This window comes from Serinus canaria, chromosome Z, assembly GCF_022539315.1.
Source record: "Serinus canaria isolate serCan28SL12 chromosome Z, serCan2020, whole genome shotgun sequence".
In the NCBI taxonomy this organism is placed as follows: Eukaryota; Metazoa; Chordata; class Aves; order Passeriformes; family Fringillidae; genus Serinus; species Serinus canaria.
In genome coordinates this window covers 30,382,063-30,402,889 of record NC_066343.1, presented here as the reverse complement: position 1 = coordinate 30,402,889, position 20,827 = coordinate 30,382,063, and the positions used below count along the sequence as shown (strand labels likewise).

General features: G+C 37.4%; 1 protein-coding gene across 3 annotated transcripts in view; it reads right to left on the bottom strand.

Annotated features, from left to right (window-relative positions):
* Nucleotides 1-20,827, bottom strand: part of PCGF3 (polycomb group ring finger 3) — a 56,174-nt gene that overhangs the window by 32,199 nt on the left and 3,148 nt on the right. The window contains exon 1 of one of the 3 annotated variants that reach the window (XM_030236989.2): nucleotides 18,587-18,624. The exons of 1 other annotated variant lie outside the window; for it this stretch is intronic. The gene's annotated coding sequence lies outside the window, so the exon portion shown is untranslated. Of the gene's footprint in view, nucleotides 1-231; nucleotides 365-18,586; nucleotides 18,625-20,827 lie in introns of those variants that run through there. One more of the 3 variants, XM_018920867.3, reaches the window with a different exon arrangement.

Sequence of the window (20,827 nt, the reverse complement as noted above, 5' to 3'; positions counted from 1 at the left end):
AATAATAGATTAAAGATTTAAATTTGTTGTAGCAAGCTTAGTTATGAGAAAATGTGCAGATTTTTATGATTTAATTCAAGCGAATAATTACATGCTAAGGCAGAAAATATATCCATGTACTTTTTTTAGTATCATGCCGGCAATTTTTCACATCTCAGTGGAAATCCTCACAAGTAGTTTTTCTCATTCCTGAGAATGTCCCAAGACCACCAGATGGCACCAGTACCCTACCTTCAGTAAAGCAGTAGCTGTATCTCAATAACTGAGCACAGATCAAAACAGGACTGCTCTGAAACAGAAAAAAATAAATTAAAACAACACAGTCCCCATCATTTTCACGATGGAGACTTCAAGATCCTACTGTGCCCTTGGCAACCATCCAGACTCACTTGTCACCCCAACAGTCAGTTCCTCCCATCTCCCCCTTAAGAGACACACAAGCCTGCCCATGCTGGTGAGCTTGGATGTTTTGTCAGTAGCACTAACTCATTTTACTGTAATTGCCGGCACTATAAACTATGGATTCAGCCAAGCACTAAACGATTTCCCTTAATGCCACATCTACACATTTTTTAAACACCTTCAGGGTTCCAACACTGCCCTGGACAGCCTGGTTTGATGCCTGACTACTATTTCAGCACAGAAATATTTCTGAATATCCAGTCTAACCCTCACCTGGCATAGTTTGAGGCCACTTCCTCTTATATCACTTGCTTCCTGGGAGAAGAGACTGACCCCCACCTGTATGTGGCCTCCTCTCAGGTGGAGACTGAGACTGTCTACCCAAGCCTCCTTTTCTCCACACCAAACAACCTCAGCTCCCTCAGCATCCCTTCTCAGGACTTGAGCTCCAGACCTTTTCCACCAGCTCCTTTTCCCTTCTCTGGACTTGCTCCAGTACCTCAATGTCCTTCCCAACATGAGGGGCCCAGAACTGAACAAGAACTGAGGTGTGGCCTCACCAGTGACAATACAGGGACAAAATCCCTGCCCCGGTCTGGCTGACCACACTGTTGCTGATAAAGGGCAGTATGCCATTGGCCTTCTTGGCCACCTGGACACATTCCTGGCTAATGTTCAATTGTTGTTGACCAGCATCCCCAGGTCCTCTTCTGCGGGAAAGTTTTCCCACCGTTTTGCCCCCAACCTGTAGCACTGCATGGGGTTGTTTTGATCCAAGGGCAGGACATGGCACTGGGCCCTGTTCAGTTTCCTATCACTGGCCTCAGCAACCAATCCATCCTATCCAGATAACCGTTCCTGCCCTCCAGATCAACACTCCCACCCAATTTGGTGTCATCTGCAGGCTGAAGCAGCACTTGATCCGCTTATACAGGTTGTTGATAAAAAGATTAAATAGAGCCAGCCCCAATACTGAGCCTTGGGAACACAACCTGTGACCAACAGCCAGCTGGATTTAATTCCATTTCCCACCAGTCTCCAGGCTTGGCCATCCAGAGAATTTTTTACCCAGCAAAGAATGCACTTGTCCAAGCCCTAAGCAGCTAGTTTCTAGAGAATACTGCAGGAAATGATGCCAAAGGCTCTACTAAAATTCACAGAAACAAGATAAGCCCTTCCCTCACTCACTAAGCGGGTCACCTTGTCAATGAAGGAGATCAGGTCAGTCAATCAAGATTAAAAACTAGGTCAGTACAAGGCCTATATAAAAGTTTTGAGAATGCATTTACCTTTCATGAAGTGTTTAGGAAGAAAATCACCAGGCCTTCCTACTCCAGGCTAACAACCACATCTATTTTGGTTTATGTATTCAAATACTTTGGAAGAACAAGGTGGATGGGGATGCTGGGACATTTCACTGTTCCTTAATAAACCAGGAACTTTCTTTAGCAGGGATAACTTTATAAGACACAAAAAAGTTACGAAATTCTTCACAGTAACTCGTATTACTGCATGCTTGTGTCAGAGGTAACTGCTTCCAAAAACAATTCTTACCAAACACATTCACAAACCCCGAGAACACAACTAAGCAAAAGGGAAGGTGATAGGAGAAGAAAAACTGGAGCAGTACTTAAAGCTCCAGACTATCAAGTTGTTCTCTCTGCAATAGTCCCCAAGTCTGAGTTTATTTATTTCAAGTCCAGTTCAGAGGAAATCAAAAAAGGGGGAAAAAAACCCAGAAAAACAACCAAGGACAAAATCCCCACCTAATTTTGCACACAGCAAGTAAAAGCATCCTAGATACAGACATATTAAAATTTCTAATTTATACAAGAGCATTAGTATTGCCACAAGAATACTGGAGAAAATTTTTTAAAAACCAAAGCCTATGATCCCAGTTTTAAAGTGACTGTGTGAGTTGGTAACTGAAAGGGCTGTTTAAATTTTGTTACTTGTTTTTTTTTTTTCATCTCTAGTCTTTTGGTTTTGGAACTAAACAAATGAATAAAATGTGGGGTTTTTTTCTCCCTCCCTGCAACCAGCTGGCAATTCTGAACATTTCTGTGGTAAAATTTCCTATACATAGAAGTATAACTTGATCTTCAATATGGCTACCCAAGAGCCTGATTCAGTGATGAGCTTTATGCTAGACAGATTTTTACTCTAGAAGGTCTTACTATTCAATAGCCAATTCCCATTTCACATTCACAATCAAAAGACAAAGAGCTGACAAGTCAACCAAAGCACAAAAAATGGGATCCTTAACCAACTTATTTGTAATTAAGTTTGCCATGTTATTTTAGAGAACTTGGATCATGATTAATGGTAATGTCAGCTATCAGGTAATACAAAAAAGAAAGAAAAGAAAGAAGTGGCGTGATAACATACAAGAACAAAGAAGTGTGATTACACCACTTTCATGAAAACATCCTTGAAAATTACCATGTAGTACTTAATCTTTGATCTATTACACTCAAGAGAACCTGGGTTTTTTTTCAAGACTTGACTAACTGGTTAAAGAGAAACTACTCAAGATATATTCACAATTTTACTAATAACTGCGTTAAGGTGGCTTAAGAAAAGTTCACCACAAAGCAGAACACATTCACTTTTACACACAGTTCGTTCATTTCAATGTAAAAGATAGTACTGATAATAAATAACATGTAAAAACTGACACAAATGTTTGAGATAAAGTAGAATCAACAATCAGGACACAGAAGCATTAAATCTATTTATCTACTCTTTAGTCACATCACATATTTTCTTTTATGGTACAATGAGAAGCTGATGTATCTGGTACTTCTCCATCAAACATGTGTCCAGAGAAAATGAAACAGGCCCTGCAGTAAATTGTCAAAATGGCACAGACGTTCAAAATGTCTGTCTTACATGTCATTACTAAAAGGCATAATGAAGAAGAGTAGGATTTCATTTAAGACAGGAGAAACAGCAATGAAGTAGAAGTCTAAGTGACTGAGTGACTCAAAACTAGGTCCCACACCTTTTGACACAAATTTTGGTAACATCTTCTGTCATTTCAATCTGAAGAATGAAATGACGAACATAAAACACCACCCCCTCCCAGCTGTCAGAGGAATTAACTTCCTTAGAAAATTTCTAAGACATAAATACTATTAAAATGTTAAACATATTAAAAATAAACTTAATTTCCCACACACAAAGTGATCACCACAAACAACAACAAGAGCCATTCAATCTCAGTTTGCCAAATATCTTAAAAATCTCATTTACTAGACATGTGTTTAATACCAGGGTTGAATATAAGGTTTTATTTCAGTATTTTCTCTTACACATTGCTTAGATTTGGAGTTTTTATAAAAATTAATTGACTGCATTAAAATCCTGAACCATTTAAAGGAACCTGTTAAATTTAGCTAAAAAATGGTTGCAAAACTGATCCATCAATGTGGATGTGTTAGCAGCCAAAGAGATAAACAAATACCAAAATCATCAAAGTTAAAGTTCTTTAAAATTTCAACTGAAAACAGATGCATATAAACCACTAAATTAAGGAAGATACATTGAAAATCAAGTAAGTAACAATTAGTCCTCTAATAAATCAATTGAAGATAATAAATACCTATTTGTCAGAAAAATGGCAACACTAGATTTTTATTACATACAGTGTTTAATTTAAAAACACAACTACATCTTGAGCTACCAATAACATAAGACTTTAAAGAAGAAAGACATAATCCCTGCACTAAGATTCATATTTCATTTTCAATAAATACTGACTTTCATTAGATTCATTGTAGATTTGAATTTATAGATGCCAAGACTTAACAGTATAAAAACCCCGCACAGACAGATGGACGGTACCTTCCATCCAAACATGTGAAAGCACAGGCTTCAAACACTGACAACATTTACTGCAGCCATAATCAGACAGAGACTAATCCAGAATGTATCATAGGCCAACTTAAATACTTAGTCTGCCTTAAATGCAATGTTGTAAACCACTAAGTAAATCATATTTTGAAATAATGTTCAATTCTAGATTAACACATTAAGAAATAATGACATGAAACCAGAACACTGTGGGAGTAAAAAAAATCCCTCTGTCTTTCCTATATTCACCTATCACATCCTGGTATGAGAGGGCTATATGACTGTTACTTACAAGATAAGGAGAAAACCAAGAGAGTTATTTAAATTAAATATACACTGGAAAGAAATCACATGCCCAAACTGTGTAAGAGCTATATTTAGGTGGGCTTTAGAAAAGTGTTCCCAAATATCTGTAATACTCTTATACTTCACATAATGTAGAAATGTAATAAGGCACCTTATTTTTTTACTCAAAGACAGGGGGAGAGTGAAGTTAACTAAATGATCCAGACAGTGTTTCAGGCTTTACAGTTTCTAAGATGATGCCTTTGATACAGCAAGGTCACAGCAAGCACAGGAAAATAACAATAAAAGTGTTTTTTTCTTCTCAGTATGCCAGCTGCAGAAAAACAAAAGCAAACAATGTCATACTCCCAACTCCAACTTGTAGCACAATCATTATCTAACCCCTCCCATAAAGACCACCTGTAACTTATCCAAATCTTTATTATAGAAGTCCACTACAGTTTTGCTGCAGAACTACATAATGACGAAATAAAATGAAACTGCATTTAAAATGTACAAAAGGGAATTCAACAGAGCAGAGAAATAAGCACCCTGCCTCTCTATAGGAAGCTGGAGACAGATTCTGGCATTAGCTGCCTTCAGCTCTGAAGGCAAAAGCAAACACAGTGCAAAGCAATTAAAGATTAAGATTTTCCTAATGTCAAGCAATGATGATTTAAAAATGTCTTATATTAATAGGTATAAAGCACCAATATTAAATCAGAGCTGACATTTTGGAAGGTTCTATTTAGGAAGAAGAGCAATAAGAGTGAAAAACAAGAGAATGGCAGATTTTTGAAGTAAGGAACATGTACATACATACACACTAAGTGCAACATCCTGGCCTACTTACTTGATTGCTTCCTACCTACCATCACTACTGTCAGCCCCAGTGCATTATTCTCCATATCCTTCCTCCTCCACTTTTTCCACTGCCTCAACATTTCTTAGAGTCAGACAAGGGATAAATACGTATTACATCCACCCAAGACACTGGAAGTGTTATTATGAAAGAGTTTACATTCCCATAGGAATGTTCATCAATAGGAAGTTTTACAAGTGGTAACAGATGGCAGGCATTTCTTATCAGAAATAAAACATGATAATGAACATAAAGTAATACATTATATGAGAATTTTGTATAGGTACTTTCATTTTTCTTTCAATAAGAGTATTAACTTTAAAAGTAAATAAATTTACAGTAAGTGTAGTTGCAGTGCTTTTACTTGAGCTCTTAAGTCACAATACAGATTTCACTGTGAAATTATATCTTATCTTAAAATCAATATTCAAAATGTATTGAAACAAATCCAAAGACTGCTGCTGTTACAAAAGAAAAAGTATTTAAAAAAAAAGGGGGGCTGACTACTGGAAAAAACATTCATCCTAAAGAAAGAAACATTAATTATAAAGACCATGTGTTCCTGAAACATTATATTAATATTAAACATGCTTTTTCCACATCAACATTTCCTTCATCAGGCAGGATGAAGGCAACTGGATAGCTAGCCAAATTTCAGGTGCAAGATATTGAACTGCATTACTATGAGACCCTAACTACTGGGATCAGATTTACAAGCTTTTTTTGACCTAGTACTAAATTTCTGTATCTTGGGAGGAAAAGTGTCTGGGCAGAATATCTGCAATGAGCAGCAGTGTATCTGGAGACTCATACTGAGAGGATATGAGGTGGCTCTACTGCAACAGCACAAAAATTTCCAAGTTTTGTTGTACCTGCAGTGCCAGCTACTAAGGGAAATGTGATTCTTTCATTTTCAGCTCCAGCCTTCCAAATCATTCACTTCTTTTAACCTCTGAGACAAGTAATGCAGTGGGCAGAGCAGGAATCAGCAGCACAAAACCAGAGAGAAAGAAAGGGCAAGACAAAAAGGTTTTGAAAACAACAGAACACCTTTAAAACTTGCTGTCTTGCACTTGTTTTGGCTGTTCTTGTACACAGCATCACAGAAATCAGGGATGTATACTTAACTGTCATGTCAGTTATTACAGTATTAAGCCCATTTAGAAAGAGGATGAAATTTATTACTGAGAATTTTATGCCCTTGTTTTACACACCCCAATATACGGAGTACCAACTCCAGGGCAAAAAAGGTATAAAATATAAAGACTCATAGGATTAAGAATTATCTTTCACAACTTTTGTGCTTATATGTTAATAAGGAGGGCATAGTTTTAAAAACTCACTTGGACTGTCACATGCAAACACTTACAGTTTGTGTTTCAGCCCAGCCACTACCTTGCCCTCAACAGAAACCATTTTGACAGAGTTGCTTTCACTAACAGCAAGTTATGTATGTAATTCAAGTAATGCATTTAATGTATCTATATGAAATCATGTTCTGGTAATGTAAGCCACTTCCATTTCATTCTGATAAGATTTAGGCAGCTACAACATAAACAGAGAAGAACTACAACAGGAAAATGAGGAAACACTGCCTCAAAGCAAGTGTTTCATTTGGTAATAGAAAACCGAAGAAAATCTCAAGCATTTGTAATAAAATCCAACTAGAAATGGTGATTTAATGGTCTCAAAGTCATAAAATATCACAGTTATTCTCTACTTTTATTTTGGTGGATTTTTTCAAAATCAAATGGACTGACTACTGTATTTGTGGTTTATTGTACAATACCTGTATGTACACAACATCCTATTCAGACTAGTAAGGTATACATTTAAAATAAATTTTCATTAATGAAACCTTTACTTAGAAAAGCTTTTATAAATTACAATCCATAAATTCCAGGTCCATAAAATTCCTTGTAAGAAAAATATTTTGTGGCACTTTACGTTAGAAAACATGTAGCTGACATTAAAAACATTAGCTAAAATGTTAGCTGACACCTAGCTTGTCTTGATTAGCAGACTTTAGAATTTCACCACCGTACTGTTCAAAGCACCTCCTAATAGAGTCACATTAAGACAATATCTTCCAGACATGTAGTGCTGCTTCAAAGCTTAGAGATGCTTTGGGAATGACTCAAATCTGTGGATGGTCATCTTCTGTGGATGCAGGACTGCTAAATTCACTTACTAAGAGGAAGGTTCATGGAGAACTTGAGAATGCTTAAGCAAAGAGGATACAATGCATGGTGAAAACTGAAATTTGTTTGGCAGCAAAACACCACTGGCTTAGTTCCCCAGTCTGTGAAACCACTTTCTTCAAAACTCTTAATTTAGGTGCTTTCCACACTCTTCTTCCAATTAAAAAATGCTTTATTGTTTAGACCATGAGATGCTCACAACAAGGTCTTGACACACTCCTAAGAACAAAGTAACAAATGCAAGGACACAGAAAAATATTTGTGCAACAACAGATAAAATTCTCTGCAAGATAGATTGAATAAAAACATCTGTCTGGCAAGATTTTATCCAACTAAATATTTTCCAACTTCTGACAAAGAAACACTGATTTAATTACATTCAAATTACTCTTTACATTCTGCTATTTCCTTTCTTAGTGCTGAGGTCATTTCCAATCAACATCCATTTAACAAGCATGGACAAAACTGGGAAGCAGTCTTAGAACGCCAAAGTTCCCAAAGTCTTAAAATATTATAACAGCATTACTGCAGAAGTGAACTTATTTTCTTCAATGAATACCACTATGATCTTCTCTAAATAAAATCTGGCTCATTATCAGAAATCAAAATCACTGCCTCCTGGCTTTTGAAGAAAAGACTACTCTTGAATGCTATCCCAGATCAAGTCCTGACAAAATGTTATGGAGACATTTGTCATACACTGGAAGAATACATTCCAGCACACTACATGCTGAGAATTTAGAGATGTAAACTACAAGTCATTAATAAAACACTTTGTTTCACATAGACCAGGAGATCCTTGACTACAGTAATTAAAACTGAAATCAAAACCAGCCCTGAATATCAAGAAGAAAAAAATTTTCAGTGAGATTTTACTACCTCATTTCTGATTTCACATGACTTTTTCAATGTTTAATAACCATGCACTTCAGAGAAGTAATTTAAGGTCTTAACCACAGCTAAAACAGACTGTAACATTCATTATGAAGACCTCTGTAGAACAGATGAACAACTCAAAATAACAAATGACATTCAGTTGTCATTTGACTCTGATGGTGTATGTTTGAACTGATTGCTCTGACTCCATCTAGACAAGAAAACCAGGGCTTGAAAGGTTTACCATTAAGAAGCAAGAAGCCCTATGGATCTGTGCCATCAACTCCTCAAAACCTTTAAGCTTTGGTGATCTTTGCCTTCCTCATGCTACTTACATATGTATGTTCTAACTTCTGTCATTGAAAAATCCTAATCATACAATAAAAACATCTAGTTACATAAGAAATTAAATTTAATTCTATAGCCCCAGAAATCAACCACTTATTAACAAAGATGAGAAAAATGCATACCCCTACTAAGCAACTGTATGATAACCTGAGTACTAGGCTTTTTATATCTTTCATCACAGATCTCTATCAGAAACAACAATTTTCTCTATCAATTGTTTCTGAAATAGAGAGGAAGAATCTTCACGTAACTGTCTTCAGACAATTCCTCTTGCTATCTATTAAAAGGTCCTTAAAAATTCTGGTTTTCAGCCACCTGATTCCACTTATTGGTCCAGGTATACCGGCAGACCAGTAAAAGACTAGCTGTTAAAATAGAAATATGTAGTAGGCCAGAAGCTACCAGCTGGTAAGAAGCAAGAGGGTACTACAATTCAGCTGAAGACACATTTTACCAACAATCACTTTTTCACATTTCCATGTAGATTAAGCCCAGATAGCAGCACTTGATGGTTAATTAATCCAAAGATTTGAAAGGGCCTGAGAAACTACATATCCTTTGGTTAAAAAAATTAAGTGACTAAAGCTTTCAACTTCATTGAACTGTCCAATAATTGCCTCTGTGCTGCTACAAGAGAGACGACAAAAAAATGTTGCTAGAATTGTTCCATAATCTGAAAGTGGTTAGCTGGTATTCTGGAATCTTTGTCGATTCAAATGTACAGACAGTAAATTACATAAAATTACCTATCCATGTACCATATAATTCAAATTATAAAAGAGCCTTCCAAAATTGTTCTTTTGTTCCAGAAAGCCTGGGAGGACTCTAAGATGCACTTTGTTCATATGCTTCTCCCATTATTCTGACATTCTGCTCTTTCAGATATAAATTGCAGCAATGATACAACAAACTCAAAGTCTCCTTTGAACTCTTGCTGCAGCAGCTTTCTTACCCCAGACACAACCCTCATATCTGGCAATGAGAAACAAACTAATAGTTTACATTATTTTTTTCATATTAAATACTACAGCAGGAGTTTAACCAATAGAGCACAAAAGCTATTTTTCTTTCCACCTATAGCTGTTCAGTCCTCCATTTCTTTCAGCATTTAATTCCCTCAACTCTTAACTTGAAGTCTTAAAACTTTGGTTTTGAAAACATTTTCCATCTTTCTTCTCTCAAAACAAACGTAATTGTTAAAGTGCTTAGTGTGTTAAGTGGGGAGAAGAAAGAGGAACAAGAAGAGGAACAAGGAGAGGAACAACATTTGGCATGATGGCATTTGTCTTCCTAACTGTCAGTTAAAAGTGATGAGGCCCTGTTCCAGGGGATGTCTGAACAACCACCCATGGGTAGCAGTGAATTTGTTTTCTTGTTTCCTCTGCTACTGCACACAGCTTTTGCCTTCCCTGTTAAACTGTCATTATCTAAACTCATGAGTTTTTTTAAAGTACACCCTTCCAATTCTCTTCCCCCTCCTGCTCCAGGGGAATGGGTGAGCAGCTGCGTGGAGCTTGGTTAAACTGTGACAGTGCTTTTTTGCATCAGATATGAGGCACAAAGGGTTTAAGATAACGACAGATTCCATTGGGACATATTAGACTGAATAGCTGTTAGTACTGTTCAGCTGGTAAACAGCAGCCTCCTGTGCTTGCCTTGGGGCTTGCTTTCCTGACATGTATTAAGAGCCTAGTTCTTGCTTTTTGCTTTCCCTGCTTTCTGTACTGCTGCACTGCTTCTCACCTTCCTGAATTATGCCTGGGAACACTTTGGTAACACCATCAATACCTGGGCTGGCAGATGGCCAGGGTAGCGCTGCTGTGATGACAGGTTGAACTTTGGTCTGAAGTCGATCTGAAGAGACTGTGATGTGTCCTCCATGGTGGAGGAGTGATCCACCTGCAGCCCACGTAGAATCCCCTGCTAGAGGAGGCAGATGACTTAACAAGGCTGTGACCTTGTAAGAAACCCATGCTGGAGCAGGTTTGCTGGCAGGACCTGTGTCTCCACAGGGGACCCTCACTGGACCGGTTTATGAACAACTGCAACCCATAGCAAGGACCCACGTTGGACAAGTTCAATAACTGTTTCCCATTAGTGGGGCCCCACACTGAAGTAGGGGAAGCAGAGAGTCCCTTGCAGCCTGTGCTGAAGACTATGGTAAGGCAGGCTGTGTCCCTGCTGCCCCGGGAAGGCCTATGATGTGGACTCCACTAACAGTGGACTCTTAGCAGGAACCACCTTGCAGCCAGGCTGGGAACAAGAAGAGGATTTCACTGCAATATTACACCCTATAAACCCAAAAGGATCAGGTGTGGAGATTATTATGGATATATCAATAAATTGTTACAATCCATTATCTGAATTGTATGTTGCAGGAATAAATATAACAGGAACTACTCAAACCAACAGAGAAGCCTTCTAGAAGTCCAAGCACAGCAGTGACACAATCTGACGTAGCTTTGGTGCCCAGTAATTGGACTAAATTAATTGCATGCAACACACCTCCCCTCCTGTCCTGAGTGACTGCTATAACAGATGGAGCCCAAAGTCATGGACTGTGGGAACTCAGCACATCACTCTTGATCTCCAGAGCTACCGAGAGAACCCCTGGGGGCCTCAGGAGCCTTGGAATGTTGCCAAAAGCATTTGGCGGCTTGATTTTGATCCATCTAGGGATGTGCCACCGATGTATGAGGAGATGGAACCTGTGAGAATCACTCGGGTGTGAATGATGAAGGGAAGACATAATTATGGGGTAAATCCCAGATTTTGGGGTTTTGGTACAGGGGGGTTGTGGAGACAAGATGGAGGAATCAGTGGTGATAGGTGTTGGGGATAAAAAGTAAATATGATATACATAGTTTTTGTTATAAAAGATGCGACCGCCTTGGGGGTGGTCAGATCCAGACCTTTGGCTGCCGTGCTGGTCAGATCCAGGGCGGGCAGAGAAGGGACTTTGTAGATAAGAAACAATAAACAATTCTGAAGACCGAAAAAACCTGGAGTCCAGACTCATCTTTTGAGGCCCAGCGTGCAAGAACCATCCTAAGCGTGTGTGGGAGCAGAGACAGACAGCCGAACCCCATAATGGACTAAATGAAATCAAAGGATGTATTATGGACACTTTGCAGGAGTGGTCCACAGACTACAGGAATGACAACTGGGTATTTTATCAAAGAGAGGGAATTATGGAATTGTGTGGGACCTGAGTGTGATGTAAATGATATGGAATTAAGGGGTGAAATCTGCTGGTTTTGAATAGGGCAGAGCTAATTCTCTTCAGAGTGGCTAGTATGGGGCCATGTCTTGGATGTGTGCTGAACAGTGTTGATAATACAAGGATCTACTTGGCTGCTAGCTGGAGTTAAACCACAAGAGGCTTTTATGTGTTATTTACAAAGACTGGAAGATTTCTCCTTGTTAAATAATGCTTGAATATACTATTAAAAGTTTTCCTTTTTTTAACAAGGAGACCCATAAATAATTTCAATGATACATTAATCCATTAACAGTTGGGATAAAGCTACACTTGTCAGTCACGACAAGTAAAATAATATACCAGGAAAAAAATCATTATTTATTATTGAGATTGCATGTGTCACAAAGCAGCATCCACTCCTATTCTAGCAGACTCCTCTTCAGTGTCAACCCCACAGACCTTGTACTGTGCATATGTTTCTCATGGTTAAGTCTTTTTCATTCAGGTACCACTCATGGCATGTGATGAACTTCCCTTGAAAGACAGCAGATAGCCAGCAGTGAAGGTCCAAAAGCCACTTCCATCAGCCTGCAACTGAGCAGCAGAACTGTCCAAAAAATGTGAGACACTAGTCCTCAGCTGAACAAAAACCCCTTAGGCCCATCTGTCCTCTGCAGAATCAAGGGCAACTAATAAGCACTTGTCAGCCCTACAAAGGCAGGGAAAAAACAGCTACCTGGACAAATCAAAATAAGCAGAACTCTCCTTTTCTCCCTTTGCACCAATGCAAACTGCACTCAAATAACAGCCTTCAATATAAAGAGACTAAAAGGAAGGCTGCCATTAGAGTGACAAAACCACGTACGCTTGTAGTAGAAGAAGGAATAGCTAAGAGGAATTAGGAAAGAAATGGACTTATTAACAGGTATTAAAAAGGAAAGTGAAAAACAGCAGTTTGAACAACGAGGACTAAGACAGGGAGTAAAAAACCCTAAACTCGTCCAATAAGCACGAAAGCATATCCTTCCCATACAGTAAAACTCTAGCTTTTAAGATCTGAGCTTATTTTGACATGATGAACGCTTTTACCACATTAAATCAAAATAGGGACATAAAAGAGCAGCCCTAAACTAATAACCCAGCTGTCCTAAGAGGGTTTTTTTAACCTTTACAATTTTTCAGCAATTAGGTGCTGTATCCATTAGAGCCAGCAGACAGCACAGAGATCAAGTATCTTATACCACAAGACATTCATCACTACATTTCATCAGCCACATCTCTCACATTTCATGTATTCTGAATTTTTCTTACTATGTTTGTACTCAGGATTGGTCCTATTATGTGAAGGAAAGATTCCACTCATGCTTGTGGCAGGCTTAATGAAATAATTACAGAGACCATGAGCCTGGTGTTTCTGAAATTTCTTTACATTGCTATGTATGCTCATGTAAAACACCTACTATACTTCCAAGTCTGAATGATTTCAGCAATGAGAATTACTCCATTTTCCATTTCAAAATATTCTCAGCAGGATAACAGCGTTTGAAAACTCACACTTGTAGAAAGAATGATACCTTTAAAGCACTCACATTCTATTTTCATTTCTTTGTCATCATTAGATCTGGTGTTTTGCATGCATGTAGGAACAAAGGGAAGAAGTTAAATGTCTAGCATTACGAAAACATGCATTATTTTCCACAATGAAATGATACCTCACAAAAAAAAAATATCTGCAGTTATCAAAACTTTTTATGTTTTGCTGGGTATTGGTTTGAGGTTTTTTGATCGTTTAGTTTCAGTTTGTTGGGTGGTTTGCGGACTTTGGGTCTGTTTTTATATTTCACTGTAAATGTTGCAGAAAGAAAAGACTTCCAAAGTTTTACTGTAAAAATTTTTTTTCATTGCATAACCTAATAATGTGTCACAGTTCAAGAAAACCTGATAGTAAATACAGAATATCAATCATTCCAAACTTTGCATCCAAGTCATTAACAGAGAGTTCCTCAAACTCTGACCAAAAAGCAGAGCAACACCATTATACCATCACTATTTTGTCAGTGTCAATGAAGAACATTGCTCACAGTGAACAACAACAGCATTAGAGGCTTCAGCACTTACCTCTGAATTATTTGCTGTGACCTGATCACTGCCATGATGTGACATTTGCTAGTTTATTTAAAATGGAGAAAATTGGCTTGGCAGTATGCAGGAGGTGAAAGGTCTAAATTACTAGCAATAAAATCTCACCCACGGCTAGTTTCACTTGTGCAAGAGCCTAGACAAATCACTTCTCTGCAGTTTTAGAAACGGCTGATTGGAACTGTCCACTCCCCTTGCTGGAGATGGCCACCTGGAAGCAAAACCTTCTTAGAGATCAGGTGCTTATTTTAACAGATACTACCACAAATTAATGATGAAGGCAACTTCATGGCAATACAGTCTTCATATAGCAGAAGAGCAAGGAGAAACTTCAGGGAAAAATGGAGGTGTAGGAAGAGGTATGTCCACCAACCTGCCTGACATAATTCTCAAGTACTGTTTTAACAGCATACATTATTAAGATCTGCCAAAATTATAGTCTGTATTTCCTTACCCTAGTTCATTAAGAGTTGTAGTTTAATCAGGAAGGAGTAGCCAAGGAAACACTTCCTAAATTGCAAAATACCAGCTGCTTAACTGACCCAGAGAAGGTAAGCAGTTACCAGTTTCTCTTACAAGCACATCAGCACTTGCTGCAACATTAACAAAAGATTCACATAATCCAGCTAGTAGAAGTTTCCCTTTCTAGTCTTGCCTATAGTCATTTTGCCAGACAGAAGGCTGTCTCTCTGGAGTCAGAAATATAGAAAAACCATACTTGAGCAGCGCAAAAGTTAAGTTGCTCTTTCTTATCCAGTCCCGGTAATGGTACTCTACATTTTCTGGAATAGTTTAGTTTTAATCCAAGAAAGAGTTGAAGACATGTTCTGCATTTAGATCTTTTCACAAAACTCCTCCGAATCCCTTAAAACAAGACATTGAGGTAAACTTTTATAGGTAATGGGAAATTGTTAGTGAAAATAAAGAATTCCGAACAGAAACCGAATAACCAGCTACCTCTTGCCAATTTCAAGCAAAAAAAAACCAGCACTAAATGACAGTTGAAACGAAGTAAAAACACCTATGTGGAAAACTAGTACGAAAGTAGACAAATAATGACTAAAATAATCACTAAATCGGATTTTTTGCTGTGAGGAGTCATGACAGCATTTCAGATGGACTGAAATACTGATTTTCTGATATACTGATAAACCTTTCTAATCCACATTTTAAGATCAGAAAGTAGCAAAATACAAAGAGAACACTGTCAAGTCATTGATGAGCTACAGCTTTTTATAATTATCTTTTGCTTGGTCTGTATAAAAAGGTATCCATCATTAGAAACATCACTGAACTTACAGAATTGATAATTACCACTCAAACAGATAGCCATTACACCCAAAACTGTTCAGCTGCACATTGATACAAAGTGTTCAAAAACTGTAGAAATAAACTATTCTCTGAAAAGGCTCAGTTTAAACAGGCCCTAACAGTCCATGCAAGGAATAAGTAAATAAATAAACATTATCTCTGCTACTTATCTTAATAATTGTACTCTAGATATTCTTTTAAACTACCCTCAGGAATTTCTTAAAGTCAAATCACTTTCATACTTCCCTATTGCTTCCTACAACAAATTTCAAATGCTAGATGTATGTATGATATGCAGTAAAAAGAATATAAAATCTTTCACTGCAAGTTATTAACTACTGCAGCCTACTAGTTGTATCAATAGGCTTGAATTTACTCCTTCTCTTCAATTCATGAATACCTGCTTTTGGTGACCAAACTATGCCATAAAAGACAACCAAAATAACTTAACAATTTTATTTAAAATGTAATAGTTTTTTAATAGATGACACCCTCACTGACACTTGCCTCCCTCCATTCTTCAGAACACAACATTCACCACAACAAGCATGCATCAGTAAAAGTTTGGCTGACAAGGTCAGAAAGGACCATGTCTCCAGTAATCTTCTCAAAGCAAATCCTGGGCATCTCAAAGACTTTCTGTTCTCAGGATTTACCATCTATAGGTCTCTTCATACTAGAAAGATGTAATTTCAGAAGAAAATTTTTTAAAAAATCATTCCTTTGGTTCTGGATTAAAGTCAGAAGAGGGCTGAATTTCGGGTTTTTTCCATTTGAATGCTAAAATTGTCAAACTCTGCAGATGGCGATAATGGATGAGTAAGTCGAAAAAAAGGTTACTTATGAGAAGCCATAAATGGCTAAGGAATCTGGGGGAGAAGCAAAAGCAGCTCATTTTTCCCTTGTTTTCACTCTTAGAGTGAATATATCTTATGGTATCATCAGGCCTGATAATGGAAGATACAGAAGAGGACTCCAGAAATTTTTGCATTTACTTATACCTTAGATTTCCCATACTAAAGATTAAGGGGGGGGGGGGGGGAACAACAAAAAACAAACAAACAAACAAAAAAAACCTATGACACTTTCCTATCACCTCCAGAAATTCAGTTCATTCCAGTCACTAACGCTTGTGACTGGAGAACAAATGACAGAACACTGGCTTTGAAAGTGTACATCAAGTTCCATTATGAAAGTAATTTGACCCATTTGGTGGAGTGATGGAGGGCGGAACTGAAGAATGGGGACAGGATGTACTTTCTCTTCCCTAAGGGAAGTGACAAAAGAAGACGATAATCGATTTACATATTTGATCACAGAATGGCTTATATAAATAATCAGTTCTACAGTTAATTTTCAACCCATAGCATTTCAAATTCAGTAAATTAGAAAAAAGGCCAGTGTAAAATACATCTTTGTCCAAAAAAAAAAAGAAAAACCAAAACCAATGGGAAACAAAACAAAATATTATCCTCCCCATATCTGCAAAACTTTGTCCAAATTCAAGCCATTTTTAGTCATAAAATCATAATCACACAACCCACGAGCTATTACTGTCTGGGCAAAATAACCTTACATAATTTGAATAACTGCTCCATATTAGAGAAAACAGATTTAGATAAACAATTTCCAGCGGCAGTATCTAAGATTATCCCTAAAATGTTGCATTAAAAATTACTGCAACTGATACAGCAGTTTTTACATTTATGTATGTCTACGACAGTAAAATGAAACCCTGACGTGCCAAGATTCACTTAATACCACATAGATCAGTTCTGGTGACTTTTTTAAAAACTTGAAAGAATCTCACAAGCAAGAAAGTGAAGAAAAGAAAATTGCTCCACGCGGAGTCCTTTTTACCTGGTGTGGTGCCATTTACAATACTAGGCTACTCTTCCTGCGGCCAATGGTCAAAGAATGCCAAATTAAGTATTTTACCAATATAAACACAAGTCTCCTGAAATTGCTGAAGAATAATCTGATCTTGAAAGGGATTTCTACCTCGTTCTAGCCAATCCAGAAAGAGAAGTACAAGACTAGAAACAGAAAATTAATAAACTGATATGCAAATAAATTACTTAGTGCTACCAAGGCTAACACTACTATTAACAAGAATACATGTTATTGAAAAGCATTTCAGTTAAACTCCTCTTACTCAGCAATAGTTAGATTGAAACTTTTGGTAAAATATGTTATTACCACAGTAATTTCAGTCACAGAAAAGGCCTATGTGGATTTTTCAAGGGAAAATAGAAAAATATTGTCCATCTGCAATTTATTTTATCTGAGAACAAGCATAAATCAGAGAGAGAACTTTATTTTACCAATATTCAAACTAAATATCTGTGAAGTAATCTTTTAACAGCAACCCAATAAAAAAAGCATTATCTTAAAGCATAAATCAATTGAGGATGGAAGCCTACTTTGCAATTAGTTTAAGGGAAGTGCTACAGGAAAACATAGCTTAATTACTTACTTCATTCAACAAATTAAATAAATCCATGGAAATGTTACTAAAAAAAGTAAATATTTTTCTCTAAGACCATAGATTTCACACAAGAGTGTAATTTTTTACTACACTTTCCCCACCACAGAACTTTTCCACAAGCATAGTCTTTTGCACATGGTAAGAACTTGCACATGCGGATAAGAAATTTTAAGCGAGCATTTAACAAGTTATGCTTGCGTTTCCTAAAAAAGGTTCAGTAAAGCTTAAAAAACAGACAGTAAACAACCAACTAGTATAATGCTAAAGCAAGAAATATTAATCACTTGCTACAGCACTGCAGCTGGGTGGGCTCTCCTAAGTACAGACAGAAGCAATCAGTCAAACACTGTACACTGGTGTGGGGTTCAGACCTCAGAAGAAAGGAATAACTCAGAAATGGAAAGAAAACCATTTCAAGCATTAAGAAGACAGGTTTGAGTGCAGTGTGTTAGCACTCTTTAAAAGTGATGAAATATTATTAGAAGTATCTTTAACAGATACAGATTTCAGGGAAGTTATGTTCTAAAATGTAAATACTTTGATAGGAACAGGGGCATATATACATTTAGCAGCATGCATGATTAGGAACTTACACAGCACATAAAAAATTCCCTTACCTCTTCCTAGTTTGAATCCTGAAATCAATATCTGGGTCCTTGTGTCCAGAATATAATTTATATATTAGGGGGGGAAAGTAAATGAAAGAAAATCCAGTTATTATCACAACAAAAAAGTAGGAAATACAATCATCTGAAATGCAAGAGTTAAGATCCCAGACCATCTTGATGTTAGTGCCCTGACAGAGCTTAAGATTCTAAATGTCTCCATGTTCCAATGAATTTTGGGAAAAGTCACTCTGAAGGAACAAATTATGGTACTTTGTATGGACAGTATGTTGGAAAAAAAAAAAAAACCCAAAAAAAATCCTGTTCCTCAAATCTGCTCTATTGATTGCCACTGCTCAGTAAAACAAGTTTTTTTTATTGTAAAAACATTTGTCTAGTCAAAATAAATCTGGCAATGTCCTTTAACTAAGTAATCAACTGACCCATGGGCTTTTATTATGCCAATATGTGTACTCAATAGTTCAAATATAACAGTAACTGTCACATACAATTATTCATAAATAAAAAATATATAACTTAGCCAGCTGTACTGTATCTTCCAGCTTCTTCTTTCAGGTGACAAACCAGAAAAAATTGTGCAGCACAACACATTCCCTGAAAATTCATCAAACACTGCACTGACACATTTGCATGAAAAAATGACATTCATGATTACAAAAACTGTATTGCTTGCATGCATATTGTAGAAGAATAACAAAGATGACCTGTACTGGTATAATATCATCATAATTTAAACAAAAAATACATTACATATAATAGCTGATGTTACTAGGTAATAATCAGCTAGAGAACGTATTGTATGCTCTCTGGTTATGTAGAGAGAAAAAAAAAATTCTTAAGAGAAAATCTTGACAAAACAGCCATTTGCAAGTTAGCAAATAACATCAAACTCATTCCATGAACCTAAAAAATTAACTTTTCCTCTCCTAATTACTCAGGTACTGCACAACATTTTCTCACTGACACCAAACATATACAGAATGCTTTCTGTCTTAAATCAAAATTAACTTAATGCTATTCATAAAGCAACAGTTTCCACCAATAAGGACAGTCTCAGTATCAAACAAGAAGGATCCTTACACTGCCACACCTTTTTAATGTAGACAAAGTTCTAAGTTACCATCAGTTAAAAATTCATAATACAAAATAGTTATCTCTTAAGATCATCCGATATAGATGTCTGCAGGGAGAGTAAGTCTTCTCCATGCCACTTTGCAGAGATGAAAAATAGTGTCAGAGCTAGTTTAAGTTCTTCTATTGGAAACAAAACCACAAAAAAGACTGATTATCACTCTCACGTATTTCCTCCTTACAATCCCGGCACTATCATAATGCTACCTTGATTTACTCCAGTCCCCACCCCATCAACAACTTCCCCCACTGGCTCCATCAACTTATAATTGTGATTTGAAAGAGGCAGTCATAACTCTAAGAACAGTCATTTTCTGGCACAAAGAACAAGTAACTTGAGCTCACCAGAGTTTGTCATTCCCCCTACTTTTAATGATCTGTACCACCCCCTACTTTTGAAAAGTATGTGTTGTGTTTGTCAAAGGAATTAAGAGACCCTTAAGTTCCCACAAATAGTTTGAAGTTCCAAGTCTAAAGTATTTTTCTGATTAAAGAGAAAAAAGAAAAGGCAGACGTGGAAAGAAAATAATGCCATTGAAGAACTCACTGCTGGATTATTTGTTTCTACAAGGCTGGCTCTTCAGTATGACTGCAAAACTTCAGATCTCCACAAACTTCAGCCAAACTATCAGTAGCACATAAGGTTTTCAGTCCAATTAGCTCCCACCACACTGAGTATTTCAATTTCATAATCTACTGATTTAAGTATAGATGCACTTACTCAGTAAAACTGACTTCGGAAAAGCTAATTTTCAGTCAGACAACAAGGCAGCATCACCAGCAGTGACTGAGGTAAGTGTGGGTGTGTGCACTAGATCAAGATGTACAGGCGAGTTCCCAAGTTCAGGGACTCCTGAGCTCAGAGCTGCATCCAGACCTGGAAGCCCTGGTGAGCCAATCAAGCTGGCAGATGAATAGATGGAGAGCAGCCTGGGGGAGAAGGACTTGGGGCTGCTGGTGGTGGCCAGCAAGGGTGGGGATTCTGAGGGGAGGGGATTCTGCCCCTCTGCTCTGCTCTGCTGAGACCCCACATGGGTCTAACCCTAACCCTGCATCCAGCTCTGGGGTTGCAACAGAGGAAGGACATGAGCCTGCTGCAGT